This window comes from Euleptes europaea, chromosome 5 (genome assembly GCF_029931775.1).
Source record: "Euleptes europaea isolate rEulEur1 chromosome 5, rEulEur1.hap1, whole genome shotgun sequence".
NCBI classification, from domain to species: domain Eukaryota; kingdom Metazoa; phylum Chordata; class Lepidosauria; order Squamata; family Sphaerodactylidae; genus Euleptes; species Euleptes europaea.
The window spans coordinates 103,795,796-103,808,975 of NC_079316.1; positions in this window are offsets into that span (position 1 = coordinate 103,795,796).

Sequence of the window (13,180 nt, forward strand, 5' to 3'; positions counted from 1 at the left end):
GTGGAGGCAGGCAATGGCAAACCACCTCCGAACATCTCTTGCCTTGAAAACCCTACGGGGTCTCTATAAGTCGGCTGTGACTTGATGGCAAAAAACATGTGAGCAGACTGAGGTGGGAACAGATGCAATAGCAGTGGAATTGGCAACCATACGAGACAAGAGATGTTTCCAGTGGGTCTAAGGCTGCCATCCTAAATGCACTTTTTAAAGGAATAAGCCCCATCCATGGGAGCCAGCATGCTGTAGTGGTTAAGAGCGGCAAACTCTAATCTGGAGAACCGGGTTTGATTCTCGGCTCCTCCACATGAAGTCTGCTGGGTGACCATGGGCCAGTCACAGTTCTCTCAGAACTCTCTCAGCCCATGTAGAGGCATGCAATGGCAAACCACCTTAATAGATGCCATGGAACACAGGTAGGATGCTGCTGCAGTCATCTAGTTTGTGGGCTTCCTAGAGGCACCTGGTTGGCCACTGTGTAAACAGACTGCTGAACTTGATAGGCCTTGATCTGATCCAGCATGGCTTTTCTTAAGTTCTTATGTTCACCTCTGAACGCCTCTTGCCTTGTAAACCCTATGGCAGGGGTACCAAACTCACTTGTTAGGAGGGCCGGAAATGACATAAATGTCACCTTGTCAGACCAGGCCATGCCTCGCTAGCAAAGATCACAGGCCAGATAAGCGCTCTCAAGAGGCCAGATCCGGCCTGCAGGCCTTATGTTTGACACTCCTGCCCTACAGGGTCACCATAAGTCAGCTGTGACTTGACGGCACACACACACACATCCATTGAATTCAGTGATGCTTGCCTGATCCTATCCTAAAGAGGGCATAGAGTTGATACAGAGCACTCACACCAATGTAATTGGTATTAATTGCCAAGACACAGACATTACGCTGTCCCAAGTGCCAACGATTGTGCACTTGCAGGTGAGGGAGTATAGGGGGGCTCAGAATGGGACTTGATGGGCCTTGGTCTGATCCGGCATGACTGGATAACTACTACTGATGAAAGTTAAAGGAGAAAGTGCCAAAGCAGGACTACAGCTGAACATTAGGAAGACAAAAGTAATGACTACAGGAGAATTACTCAGCTTTAAGGTTGGCACTGATGAAATTGAAATTGTTCAAGACTCCATCATCAGCCAAAAGGGAGACTGCAACCAAGAAATCAGAAGCAGATTGAGACTGGGAAGGGCAGCCATGAAGGAGCTAGAAAAGATTCTTAAGTGTAAGGATGTGTCACTGGCAACCAAGATCAAGTTAATTCATGCCACAGTATTCCCTATTACTATGTATGGGTGTGAAAGCTGGACAACGAAGAAAGCTGACAGGAAGAAAGTAGATTCCTTTGAAATGTGGTGTTGGAGGACAGGGTTACAGATATGGTGGACTGCCAAAAAACAAATCAGTGGGTTATAGATCAAATCATAGAAGCTAAAATGACTAAACTGAGGCTGTCGTACTTTGGTCACATTATGAGAAAACAGGAGTCACTGGAAATGACAACCATGCTAGGAAAAGTTGAAGGCAGCAGGAAAAGAAGAAGACCCAACAAGAGATGGATTGACTTTATAAAGGAAGCCACAGCCCTCATTTTGCAAGATCTGAGCAAGGCTGTTAAAGATAGGATGTTTAGGAGGACATTGATTCAGAGGGTCGCCATGAGTCGGAAGCGACTTGACGGAACTTAACACACAGAGAGAGAATGGGACACAGGAAGAATGTGGCATGAGCAAAACTGAGTGATGGTAATGGTGGTTCACTAGCTCTGTTAGCACATACTCTGTTAGCACATTTTGACCCAACCGTAGGCTAAGGCAATACGTTTTCATTTGAGCTGGGTGCATTACAGAGCCCAAATTGCTTGCAATGCCTGAGCAAAATTTCAGCTCTCCCCAGCCAAGCAGGCAAGGAAAGTGCTTAGAGTTATTGTCGCAGGAAGTTTGGGAAGCTATATAACATGCGCTGGAGTCTTGCTTGAAAGAGCCTTGATAATTAATGTGTTTTTAACAATGGCAAATAGAATTCCACAAGCAAGCTAAATTTTCAACAAGTGTCAGGTCTGATTCTTAATAGGAATTTTATGAACCGCTTATGCCACATTCTTATTTCTTCCCACTTAAATAGCCTTTTAAGAAGTCAGCAGGGTGGCTGGCCATGCTAGAGGCCAACCATTTTCATGGATGGCTCAACTCTGGGATATGCCTGTCATGGCCATCAATCACCAACAAAATAAGTATCATTTTTCTAAGCTGGAAAAGTGACAAGCAAGATGCTTTCCCCGAGGTGGAAGGGAAATGAACACTTCTGCTTTTCTCAACTTGGACCCAGTTTGAGAAAGTTGAATAAATTCAGCCAAATGGAGGTCTTCCCCTCCTCCTGACTTCGACCCTACCGAATGAGGCTCACTTTGCAGATGTTAAGAGCTCAATATAGAAAAGAAGAAGAGTTGGTTTTTATGGGCCACCTTTCTTTCTCCTTTTTAAGGAGAATCAAACAGCTTTACAATCTCCTTCCCTTCCCCTCCCCACAACAGACACCTTGTGAGGTAGGTGGGACTGAGAGAATTCAGAGAGAACCGTGAGTAGCTTAAGGTCACCCATCTGGATTCATGTGTAAGAGTGGGGAAACCAACCTGGTTCACCAGACTAGAGTCTGGCGCTTATGTGGAGGAGTGGGGAATCAAACCCGGCTCTCCAGATTAGCGTCTTCTGCTCATGTGAAGGAGTGGGGAAACCAACCTGGTTCTCCAGGTTAGAGTCCACTACTCAGCTCACGTGCCAATGTGGTTGAGTGGGGAAACCAACCCAGCTCACCAGATTAAAGTCTACTGCTCCAAACCACTACACCACACTAGTTTCATATCTTTCAATTATATTATTGATAGGGAACATTTTATACTTCCCACTTTTGTTTGGTAGACACATTTAAACTTGTCTTATTGATTATTTGTTCTGGTTTTTAAGTTTTTTAAATTGTTTACTGCTTTGTAACTATTTGTATTTTTCACATGTCATTTTTATAGGATTCTGGTGTAAACTGGCTCACGTGCCAATGTGGTTGAACATTGTTATATAAAAATATTTTAAATACATTAATATATAAATGCACTTGGGGAGAAAATCAGAATTTCCAGTTTAGAGTGGCCTTAGCTTCCACGTGTTAATTTTTTGTTCTTATGTTTAAGATATTTGAATTATTTGATTGTCCTTGCAGTGATTAGTGGTACAGATTAATTTTTTAGCTGTCCATTCTATCCTCTACTGAATACTTGTCATGTGGCCCGAGTAGAAGGTTATGTATTTTCTGTTCATATAATTTCCATTCAAGTTTTTCATGCTATTCTAATGTAACCACTTCAACATTGGGGTCCCCCCCATTCCCTGTCCTTTTACCATTTTTTTTTTAATGTATGGATTTTATTATACTTTTGTAGTATGCCAACAGCCCTGACCTGGATGGGCCAGGCTAGCCTGATCTCATCAGATCTCAGAAGCTAAGCAGGGTCAGCCCTGGTTAGTATTTGGAAGAGAGACCACCAAGGAATACCAGGGTTGCTGTGCAGAGGAAGGCACTGGCAAACACCTCTGTTAGTCTCGTGCCATGAAAACCCCAAAAGGGGTCGCCATAAGTCGGCTGCGACTTGAAGGCACTTTATACACACAGTATGCCAACATGTAGTGCCTGAATAATTTATTTATTTTTAAGAAAAACATCAGAATTTGGATTTCTGTAAGACTATCCATACTGGTATTCTGGATTATTTGGGATCCCAATGCCATTTTGGTATCTGGATTCAGGTTTTTGCCTGAATTCCAAATTTTTGGGTCCTTTATTATTTATAACGTGGTGACAGCCAGTGTGGTGTAGTGGTTAAGAGTGGTGGTTAGGAGCAGTGGAATCTAATCTGTACAACCAGGTTTGATTCCCCGCTCTTCTACATGAGCGGAGGACTCGAATCTGGTGAACCGGGTTGGTTTTCATACTCCTCCACATGAAGTCTGATGGGTGACCTTGGGCTAGTCACAGTTCTCTCTGAACTCTCTCAGCCCCACTTACCTCACAAGGTGTCTGTCATGGGGAGGAGAAGGGAAGGTGATTGTAAGCTGGTTTGATTCTTCCTTAAGTGGTAGAGAAAGTCGGCAAATAAAAACCAACCCTTCCTTCTTCTTATGGAGGACTTTTTCCCAGGGGCTGCAATGGCTATTTTTTGAGGAAATGTCACTAAAATTACAAGAACCTATTCGTGCCTGTTTACTGTAACTCCAAATTTTCAAGAGAATTGGATCAGGGGGTCCAATTCTACAGGCCCCTGAACAAGGTGCCCTCAACCATCCATTGTTTCCTATGGAGAAAAAAGTCCTTTTATTCTCCAAAGAAAAGAAGCCAATAGCCAAACACACAAGAGGAATCACTAGCCAAAAGTTCCAACTGAAAATAGAACTAGCAAGTCCAACAGAATCAATGGCAATCCAGAGAATCCCAGCAGAACCACTGCCAATGTGGCAAGCCCACCATGACCAGCGCCAAACCAGAGCCAAACCAACATAAGCAAGGGACACTGTTGCAAGCCCAACTCGAGCAACATGAAACCATCGAAGGCAAGCAGAGCCCAGGGCTATCGTGACAAACCCAACAGAACCAATGTCAAACCAGGAAATCCATGCCAAGTCAACCTGGAAAGCCAGTATTAAGGCAGACAGCCAGGCCTGGTAAGAAACTGAAATTGACACCGTGTAAAATGGAAGAAAAACAGGTCTGGGAGCCTTACAGTTCTGGCCCTGAATATTCACAAATATTTACAGAATTCTTCAGAACCTGATTTTTGGTATTCTAAAAATCCAGATATAGCTCCTGATACCTGACTATATCTAAAAAATACTGGTAAGGGTTTTTTTCAGGTATGTATGCACATCCATATCAATATAATTTTATGAGACACATCCTGAGTAGATAATAGGGAAATGCAAATAAGAAGGCACCATTCCCTCTCAAAATTTCAGTTTGAGTGGTTTCCATATACTGGCATCTTTTGATGGGCTTGATTTCGGCAGTGCATTAAGGATTTCCTAAACTGAACATGGCTCAGTCTTTAACTGCTTGTTTACACAAAAAACAGATGGTAAAACAGTCCTTGTGCTATACCATTTGAGACTGCAGGCTACAAAGAAATCATCTTGAACATAGAGAAATTAACATATGAGGGAAAGTGCTAGGCCTCCAATACTTCTCCAGCTATCTGGTTTTCAATATGCAGGGTTATTCATTACATGAACCCATGAAGCGGCCTTAAGCCAGCCCATTTGTCTATCAAGGATGGTTTTGTCTGCTCTGATTGGCAACAGTTCTCCATCACCTACTATATGACCCTTTTAAGTGGAGATGCTAGGAACTGAAGTTTTTCTGACTGAAAAGTGGAAGTTCTACCTCTGAGTTTGGCCCCTCCCCTCATTTAGGGGAGCATCCACTCATGTGTCCTCCAAACATGACTGGTAGAGTTCAGGAACAGATTTGCCAAGGAGGAGGAGAAGGAAGAGGAGGAGGAGGGTATTTATATGCTGACTTTCTCTACCAAGGAAGAATCAAACTGGTTTACAATCTCCTTCCCTTCCTCTCACCACACCTTGTGAGGTAGGTGGGACTGAGAGAGCTCTTAACAGAACTGTGACTAGCCTAAGGTCACCTAGCTGGCTTCATGTGCAGGAGTGGGGAAACCAACCTGGTTCACCAGATTAGCATCCACCACTCATGTGGAGATGTGGGGAATCAAACCGGGTTCTCCAGATTAAAATTTACCACTCCTAACCAACATTCTTAACCACCCTGACACGTAGATCTGATTTTGGGGGATCAGCAGATTCCAGTCTTCCTTGACCTGTGCTACATTGCAAGTTTCCTCTGTGAGCTAAACTCTCCCTTGCTCTTAACATGCAGCCCCCATATAAGATGCCATGAATTCGTAGAAACAAAGATAACCTTTATATTTTTCATAAACGTAATTGTATAGAGGTGCGCCTTCTCTCATATAAGCCACCATCTGTGCACCAATTGCATGGATTATGTCAATGTGAGGGCATAAGAGGGGATTCAGCTTTAGGATGAAGGCAGTAACTGTCTGACAAACAGGCAGCCTGGAGCTAAATTAGTTTAGCAAACAATTTTCCTGGTGGTTGCAACCCCCCTGTAGCCATAAAAGAACTTTAGGTGGCAGCTACAGCTGCTGCGAAGGTCAAACACATGGCACTAATTCAACATACTGGCTGGACTTTAATGACACACTCATATACTGTACAGGATTCCTGTTCACACACCTGGAAGTTTGGTCAATTTGTATTCGTACTGGAGATGGGCACAGAATTTTATTCAGGTTGCAGTTCAGCTTGTTTTGTCAGATCATTTGTTGGGATTCTTTAATATTGTTGGGTCACATGTTCAGGGGAAGCCATTGTGTTTTAATTGCCATTAAAATTGCTTTCAACGAGAAACAGATTTCACCTGGAAAGTCTGCCCACACCAAGTTATTGAGATGAAATAATCATGGATTGCACCCCTCACCCAAGCGAGAAGAGTGGGGTTCCTATTTACATGTACGTCAAATTCTCCCTGGGAGGGAAGGCGGCATGGTATAGCCTGATCTCATCAGATCTCAGAAGCTAAGCAGGGTTGGTTCTTGGATGGGAGATTGTCAAGGAAGGCTTCCTGCAGAGGAAGCCAATGAAAGCCCCTTGCTAGGGTTGCTATAAGTCAGTTGACTTAATAGCATTGACATCTGTTGGTAAAATTCTCCTCCGCAGAGTAGGCACACCCTTTTCTATCACTGGGCGCCTAATATGGGACATATTTTTCAACAGAAAGGATAGCAAAACCTCGCACACACATGAACCTGGCACTAGCTTGGTTTGTTTTAAAATCCCCCCTCCCAAGCTTCTACCTTAATGTTTCCATCAGTTTTCTTACAGCAAGGGCTGTCAAATATGGCATATCCGTGGCTTGAAAACAGTATACTATGGAACTCTAGGGTCCTTTCCGCATTCTCATTTTCCACGCTTGTACGTTCCTGCTTCTTTGGCAGGGGGGGGGCAGTTATGCATGTGTTTTGCTTCCTCTAGTGGTCGATTCGACATCAAACAGCTTTAAGTCCGGCATAAAAACCTGCAGTTTAAATCTGTAGGGAGATACACTGGATTTAAAGCTGTTTGATATCAAATTGACCACTAGGGGGACCAACACATTTGCAGAACTGACCCCCCACCCCCCCCAAGAAACAGGAACTTTGAAGCAAGGAAAATAAGAATGCGGGAAAGCCCTAGGTTCTCTACAAGCTTTGTCAACTACCAGTTATCTTGTTCTGCAATGCACAGTCACAAGGAACCTCTGAAGATGTTCTAGGATGATGGTGAGGCCCCACTGTTTATGAACAGAGTATCCCCCAGAACCCCTTGCCTAGGTATTTTCTGCCAGGCACACAGAGGTTCTTTGGACAATGGTGATATGTAAATTGTTCCCTGAAGCCAGACAATTGGAAAATTACTGTGCTGTACCATAGCGTTAGAGCAGACTAAACACTCAAATAATGCCACTGCTTGTCAACTGTCATTCTCTGCAAATATGAATGGTCAGAGATCAAACACTGAAAATCAACATCCATGGATGTCAAAAAGAGCTACTGATTAGTGCAAATGTCTAAAGCTGCCTAGTTTGATTCAAACATCCTTATTTCAGTTCTGTTTCTCCCTTGTAAGAAATGAAGCTACGAGAACTTACTCATGTAATAAAATGAGGACTTTGGTTAAACAACAAGTTAGAAAGAGAACATGGGGGAGGGGATCAGATGAAAGAGTGAGTTCAGAGGGAGGAGGTTGGAGGAGAATTGGGTACTGCTTGGTCAGCCTGTGATTGGTTAGACTGGGAAGCTGGGTACCTGATTGGTGGAAGTCTGGAAATTCTAATCTTGGGACACTCAGTTGAAGTCATTTTGTGGCTGTTGGTCTCAAAGAGGGTTGAAGGGAAGACTGACTGAGAAGAAAATAAATCCTGGAAAGGTTTTGTTGCCAGAACAGCTAAAGAAAAGGTATGTGGTGGGTGCACATGTAACAGAAATATAAATAGTTAGTGTTGTGTCATATTATTTTTTTGTCTTTTGTATTTTCTTGGCTTAGTACATCTTCAGTTGAAATGTATTGTGTTACTTAAATTTTAATTATCCATTTCAATCAATCCCTATGTCTAGCACTCTATTATATTAATACCCTATAAGCCAAATACCCATAATTACTGGTATGGGTAATTAAGCTTATTCTGGGTTTACTGGAAAAAATTGAGCCCAATAACCCCCAAACTGAAATTTACCAAAAAGATTTTTTTGAATGACCCTACTCCCAAGATATATTTGAAGTTACTTTTGGGATAAAGGAACACATACCTCAAGAATGTTCACTGCATGACTGAAGGTAAGATGTGTGTAGGCAAGAAAATTGATAGGGCCATGAGAAACTGGTTAATAACACTTTTCTTGTGGAGCATTAGTGCATCCCAGCATACAGTCTGGGACAGGGAATGACAATTCCAGATGACTTGTGTCTACATATTGACGAACTCCAAACAATTGCCTAAGTGTTTCCTTTGCAACAGGCCTCCAACTTCCTGGGTGTGGCCAACTCATCTTTTGACCAGTTCATCTTCATACTTGTAAGGATTAAGTCCACCTCATTAGCATTGCTTATTCATTTCCTTCTTCTACATCACAATCAAGACTCATGGATTTGTAGGGTTGCCAGCTCCAGGTTGGGAAATACCTGGAGATTTGGGGGGTGGAGCCTGAGCAGAGTGGGGTTTGGAGAGGGGAGGGACTTCAATGCCATAGAGTCCAATTTCCAAAGCAGCCATTTTCTCCAGGTGAACTGATCTCTATCGGCTGGAGATCAATTGGAATACCAGGTTGGCAACCCTATGGATTTGGTTCTCTCACAAGGGACAAGCAGAACTGAAATGAGCCTACTGAAATCGAACCAGCCAGTTTGGAAATTCAGCCCTCTGTATGTGAATCATTTCTATTATTTGGACCCTGAATTGGTAAAAGCTTTCCACTGCTACCAACAACAGATAAAGACAACCAGATGGAGCCACAAGAAACTGTGGGGGAAAAAGAGGCTATGGTACTTCCTGGATTTGCCATGCCGTTACTTCAACTCACGCTGTCCTCATCTGTGGAAATGTTTTGGTCAGAACTTGACAAAGCAAGTCTCTCCATAGATCATTGTAAGCACCACATGGTTTGGTAACTTTTAATGCTGTATACATGTCAAATTGCATGCTGGTTGAATCTTAGTATTTAAGCCATTGGGGCTCTCTCTGCAATGCTTGCTCTTCAGGAAATTAGCCAGCATTCAAGAGCTTTCTCAATTATTTTTTTAAGTCTAACAAAATTGACAAGAACCTTAAAAGAAACCTTATCTTCTGGAGCCCCTTCTGGATGTAACCCCTCATTACCTCAGAATAGTGAATAAAGCACTGCTATTACGTTCCTTCATTTATTTGTGTAACAACCATTGGAAGGAATGGACTGTGTAGTCATTGAATGCTAGCACAGACATCAGAGTCTTGGGAGAGGGCAGCAGAGAGTCAGAAAAGGGGCAAATAGGTTACTTCCTGACCTTTCCTTTTTTTTCGTCTCCTTCAGCTGTCCCTTTAAGAACATAAGAATGTAAGAAGACCCCTGCTAGATCAGACCAGTGGTCCATCTAGTCCTACATCCTTTCTCACACAGTGGCCAACCAGTTCCTCTGGAGTTCTAACAGCAGAGCATAGAAGCTAAAGCCTTCCCCTGATAAGAACATAAGACGAGTTCTGTGAATCAGACCAATGGTTCATCTAGTCAAGGATCCTGTCTCACACAGTGGCCAACCCGTTCCTCTGGAGGGCCAACACCAGGGCACAGGCACCTTCATAAGAACATCAGAAGAGCCCTGCTGGATCAGACCAGTTGTCCATCTAGTCCAGCATTCTGTCTCACGCAGTGGCCAACCAGTTCCTCGGGAGTTCCAACAGCAGAGCACAGAGGCCAAGGCCTTCCCCTGATGTTGCTTCCTGGCACTGGGATTCAGAGGATGACTGCCTCTGAACATGGAGGTTCCTTTTCATCACTGAGGCTAGTAGCCACCGATGGACCTCTCCTCCATGAATCTTTTTAAAGCTGTCTATGTCTGTGGTCATCACTACATTCTCTGGCAGCAAATTCCACATTTTAACCACTAGCTTTGTAAAGAAGTATTTCCTTTTGTCCATTCTTGAATCTATTGTCCATCAGCTTCTTAAGATGGCCTCTAGTTCTAGTATTTTTGGATAAATAATTACCCAGAATCCTATTCTTAGGGTTTACAATGCTTCTCTATGGAGGAGGGGGTGCAACCCCTTCAGGACCTCATAAAATTGGACCCACTGATCCAATCTTCACCAAACTTCAGGGTTCATGCAAGGAGAGTCCTTTGCAGTTACCCTGAAAATTTGGGAACTGTATCTCCAAAAATGCCTCCCCCTGAGCTCATAAAAAAATCCCCATAGGGAAAAGTCTGGGGAAAGCCGAAGCCGAAAAAAGCCAAATACACATTCAGCTGATTCGACTATCGGCTATCTGGCTTCGGTTTTATTCCCAGTTTTAATATTTGGGTTAAATTAAGCCAGAAAGAAGCCAGAAAGGCCCTTTTTGGGTTAATTTTGGTTTGGCTCTTCTGCCAGCATTAAGCTGGAGGGACCTGGCAACCCTACTGGTCCCTGTAAGCAACATTTACCTTTCTGATATATGTGATTTTAGGCATTGAATGAATATCAAATATTTTCATTTTGTAGCAATGCACATCCAGATCTCCTGTACATTTGGAATAATTCGGTCACAGGGATCCATGCTCTGATTATATCTAAGTTAGAATACTGCAATGCATTTTATGTGAGGCTGCCTTTGAAGACTGTCCAGAAAATACAGTGTGTTCAAACTGCAGCAGCCAGGTTGCTGGCAAGACCAGATTATGGGAATCATGTCACCCATGTGCTGAAATACCACATTGGGGGAATTAGGGTTGCCAGGTCTCTTTTTGGCACTGGCAGGAGGTTTTTGGGGGTGGGGCATGGGTTTGGGGAGGGGAGGGACTTCAATGCTATGGAGTCCAATTGCCAAAGTGGCCATTTTCTCCAGGTGAACTGATCTCTATCGGCTGGAGATCAGTTGTAATAGCAGGAGATCTCCAGCTGGTACCTGGAGGTTGATAGAGAAATCTGACACCTCTGTGTACAATATAAGGAAGTTGATCAGAAATTTACACAGAACGGCAAAAGTACAATTGACCATCTAGATTGTGTCTCACAAATCAATTTTATAGTTGCCTAACATAAGTGATGCGCAGCTCTCACAAAAATACTCTCAATGTAACATCAGAGAGTCCATACGCTATACTCATAGGTATCACAAAAGTCCATAAATAATCCTCGAAGGTATTACACCAATATTCTCTTCCTTGTTTAGTAGGAAAGTATACACGTCACCAGGAAGATGATGATTATTCTCGAGAAATCCTCATTTTGAATCCCAAGCTTCTTCCTCAGTTCCTCAATAGAGCTCTCTCCTTCAGCGTGGTTAATTTTTCAGTTTGCAATTTTGTAACCTGTGGTGAAACATGGCAATAGATCTCTAATACCTTAGAGGATTACTTATGGACTTCTGTGATACCTATGAGGATCACTTATGGACTCTCTGGTGTTAACATTGAGAGTATTTTTTGTGTGCTGTGCATCATTTATGTTAGGCAACTATAAGAATTGATTTGTGACACACAATTTAGATGGTCAGTTGTATTTTTGCCGTTCTGTGTTACCGGTAATTTTTGATCAAGTACCAGGAGCTTGGCAACCCTAGGGGGAATATATGTTTCTGGGGACCATTCAAGGTGCTGTCACTTTCCTCTAAGGTTCTTAACAGCAGGGAACTGGAGGATCAGAAGAATAGTCTTCTACTGAATTGTCCAGCTTGACAGTTGAGTGCCACATTTCAAGCACTGCTCCTGGTACCCCCACCTACGAAGGCAAGATGGCTGGCGACCAGAGACAGTGGTTGTCTCGGTACCTGGTGCTCACATTACCAGCTTCTACACACCAGACCAAAACTATTTTTATTCACCCAGGCTTTCACAGATTTTCTCCCCTGTCTTTGTCCCATTTTTCTCCTCACTTATTATGCTGGTTGTTCTTCTTATGCTGATTTTACACTACTACAACTCCTTGTCTTTCTAGAGCTTTTTATGCAGGGCAGAATTTTGAATGTACCATATTCAGACAGGACCGGTCCTTGCTCTTCTGGCTCTATTGATTCACTAGCTCATGCCCTTTTGGAATGCTGCTTTTACGAGGAACATACAAAATCTTAGTGGTTACATTTTGATGTTAAATTCACAGTTTATGGATTGATTGTATGCTGTTAGATGCCTTGGTCATGTTTTAGCCAGATTGAAATAGAAGGCATAATAAATGCATTGTGGTGCAGCTGCACAATGGATGCTCTGTGCCTACAGCCAATCTGTGGATAGCTTCCTATGTGGCTTTTATTCCTTTCTTTTTTAATGCTAGGGAGACCTATTCATGGATCATCGGGTGTGTGATCCAGTTTAGTGCTTCACTCCATCATCTGTTCAAATGCAGCAATTTTGTGTTCAACATTGTCACAAGCTTGTCATTCAGCAGAAAATCTGGAAGAATCTTTCAAGGGGAAAGTTGAGAGAAATATCCACAAGTATCTCTCTCTCTTTTTTTTCTTTTTTTTTTTTTGCAGTAAACACTATGTTTTTGCCCTTGCAGATTAGAGCACGAAATATGCTGCTGGGACTTGGATTATATGTTGTCAGTTTTTGTCGCGTCCCGGCCGGGGCCGCTGCACCGTCAGGCGGGACTGTCCCTGTTCCTGCTCCACCTGAATGAACCCAACCCTTTACAGATGGGGTTTCCTCGGCCTCAGACCACTCAGCGGAGGAGGACGACCCTTCCTCCCCTGAGCTGGCCAGCTTGCTCTCTCTCCCGCAGCCAAGAGCGTGATTTGCCAGCCATCCTCCTCGGCCTCCACCCATACCGTTTTTATACCCCGCCACCACTGGTGCTTCCCCATTCGCCTCCATCCGAGGCTTTATCTAACCCCTCCC